The following is a 2,779-nucleotide window of genomic DNA, read 5'->3' on the forward strand; positions in this document are numbered from 1 at the left end:
CCAACTCTTGGGCTACTCTTTTACCAACGAATAGTGGGATTGCCCGTCACATTATAACGCTCCCACGGCTGAAAGGGCGAGCATGCTTGGTGGGGATTGCGAGTCAAGCGCCCTAACCACCTGACCATGCCGGATCTCCGCAATATGTTTCTATGCATCTTTACTAATAGGCAAAGCACTGGGTTGTATGGTTTTCCCACCACATATTTTGTTATACTCTAACTTATCTGATACTGATATTACATTTCCTGATAGTATTAACACCCAAGCTGCGAGTCAGGGGGATACGTTTGTTGGGTTGATTCCCAAACAAAGCTTTCCAATACCTTTTATTTCTTTCTTTTTCTTTTTTTTAAATTCTGAATGATTGTAAATCCCTTGCGATATCTGGATTCTGAATTACACAACCAGCGTGGCCGAATTCGCACTGTTTTTCGGGTGATAAAAAAGTAAACCTATACCATAGTCCAAATTACACACAACACATGACAGTGGACACACATGTTGTGCAATACAAGATATGGTTCCTGAGCTCTATAAACCGTTTTTCCTAGATTTTAGCGAGTTCTGTCGATAAAGAAGGTCGAGGAAGACCCGACGAAGCTTACTTGCCGTTGTAAGGTAGCCAAGTGCTGTACCTGCCTGGCGAACACCCTAAATTCTGTCTCTTCGTATCCAAATGCCATTGAGAGGTGAGCTATATTAGTAGTAAAGTGAGGTTTTTTGTGGGTTAATAGATCTAGTCCTTTATCAGAGTACTTTTTTTTCGGTTCTAATTTGGATACCGGAAACTGTGACATCCCTTTTTTAATTTCCAAATTTCGACCACAATAACTCGTAGATAGTTTTTAAAAGCTAATTAGTTTGAGCAAATTTCATATCAGAGTTAACTGTGCCACTTATTTGTATCTTAAAGCGTGGATACGTTCTACAATCTATTGATAGATTTGTTGAGTTATTTTCGAAATTCCAAACAAGGTGCCCCCCCCCCCCAGTGGGACAGCGATAAGTCTATAGATTTACAACGCTAAAATCCGGGGTTGGATTCCTTGCAGTAGGCACAGCCGATAGCCCAACATGGCTTCGCTCTAAAACAAACGAACGAGCCCAAATAAGGTAGATAGGATCACGCATTAAGAAAGTGATGACGCTTTTCTACAGAGGGCGTATCATTAAGGTAAGTTAATATATAATTTTAACATCTGGATCTTATAAGGTGTATTGAGAAATAGTGTATTGCAGAGAAACAAATTGGGGGCACTTCTTATCCAAGATTAAGTACAGAAAAGACTATAAACATGGTTTCGAGCACATACAAGTGAAAAGACAACCGTTCAATCTATCACACTCAGGATGTCTGTAGTTATAAAGAACACGGTGTTCAAAAATTGCTGAATAAAGTTTAATGTGAGGAACAAAATTCAATTTTATCTAAGTAGATTTGCAATTCGATTAGAAAAGATATCGCCAAAACTACGCTCTGTAGTTAATTAAAATTAGTCTTTGTTGTGTGACCAAGATATTTTCTGGGACCGTCAGCGCTCCTTCTTCCCTAGCCAACTCAATAACATTAAAGTCAATGACACAAAAATATTTGTCGTAGATATTTAAGGTATGTCTGGAATAATATGATTTGAAAACAAGAGTGTTTTTATTAGCATTAAGAAACAAGTGGTGTGTTTTTTATTAGCATTAAGAAACAAGTGGTGTGTTTTTTTATTAGCATTAAGAAACAAGTGGTGTGTTTTTTTATTAGCATTAAGAAACAAGTGGTGTGTTTTTTTATAAGCATTAAGAAACAAGTGCTTATTGAACTCGCATGTCGTTTCTGACAAATGGAAAAGCTAGGATGAACTATTAATTATTATATTGGAACGCACGTTTAATATATATTTTATTTCTTCATAAACACATCTAAATTAACATTGGTTACGGGAAGTGTCTCGCGTAACATGTTTAAGTAATTAGTTCTGATGAACTGTTCAGCCAGAGATATCGACATTCGGAAAACGTAGATTTGAAATAAGACATTATCCACAGTTTCTCCTATCATTTATTAACCAAAACCAGCAAATGGCAATCGTGTCATTTTCTCTCATTCGTCGTAAACGTAATAGGGCTGCGTTTACTGTTTAGATAATTAGGAACATTATTGTGTATTCAGGACGTTCAAAAGTCATAAAAGTACCAACTACATTCCTGGAATAATACATTTTAATTACTTACTAATAAATCATACCCATTTCGTTTATATAAGAAACAGAAAATGGCCTATAACCAATGGCAACACTATGAATCTGATAATAAATAATTCCATTAAATGATAAATGAGAATTATTAGTTGTCCATTCCATTAAGTTAATAAATATCTATAAAAATGAACTTTTTTTGTTACTTCGCATGCTACATTTTCACTACGTTTAACAGCTTCACTCAGTGAAGTTTAAAATAACGAAAATAACCTGAATAATATAAGATCAATAAGTTCAAAATTCTAAATTTAAGGTTATGAATTTCAGTTAAATTCTTATACATTAAACCATATTTACTTTTCTATGGCTATAGAGGTTTACAAACAAGTTTTCACCATCTAAGCTTTATATAACAAACAAATCTAGTGAAATTTTTACACAGTGTCTTTTAACAAACAAACGTATCTAGTGAGATCTTTACACAGCATCCTTTAACAAACAAACATATCTAGTGAGATCTTTACAAATTATCCTTTAACAAACAAACATATCTAGTGAGATGTTTACACAGTATCATTTAACAAACA

At 34.7% G+C, this 2,779-nt stretch overlaps 1 long non-coding RNA gene across 1 annotated transcript in view; it reads left to right on the top strand.

The window, feature by feature from the left end:
• Positions 1–560: 560 nt before the first annotated feature.
• The window catches only part of LOC111085525, a 21,504-nt gene continuing 19,285 nt past the window's right edge, over positions 561–2,779 (top strand). The window contains exon 1 of the long non-coding RNA XR_002610349.1: positions 561–692. This is a non-coding gene — a long non-coding RNA (uncharacterized LOC111085525). The remainder of the gene's footprint in view (positions 693–2,779) is intronic.

This window comes from Limulus polyphemus, unplaced genomic scaffold (genome assembly GCF_000517525.1).
Source record: "Limulus polyphemus unplaced genomic scaffold, Limulus_polyphemus-2.1.2 Scaffold444, whole genome shotgun sequence".
Classification (NCBI taxonomy): Eukaryota; Metazoa; Arthropoda; class Merostomata; order Xiphosura; family Limulidae; genus Limulus; species Limulus polyphemus.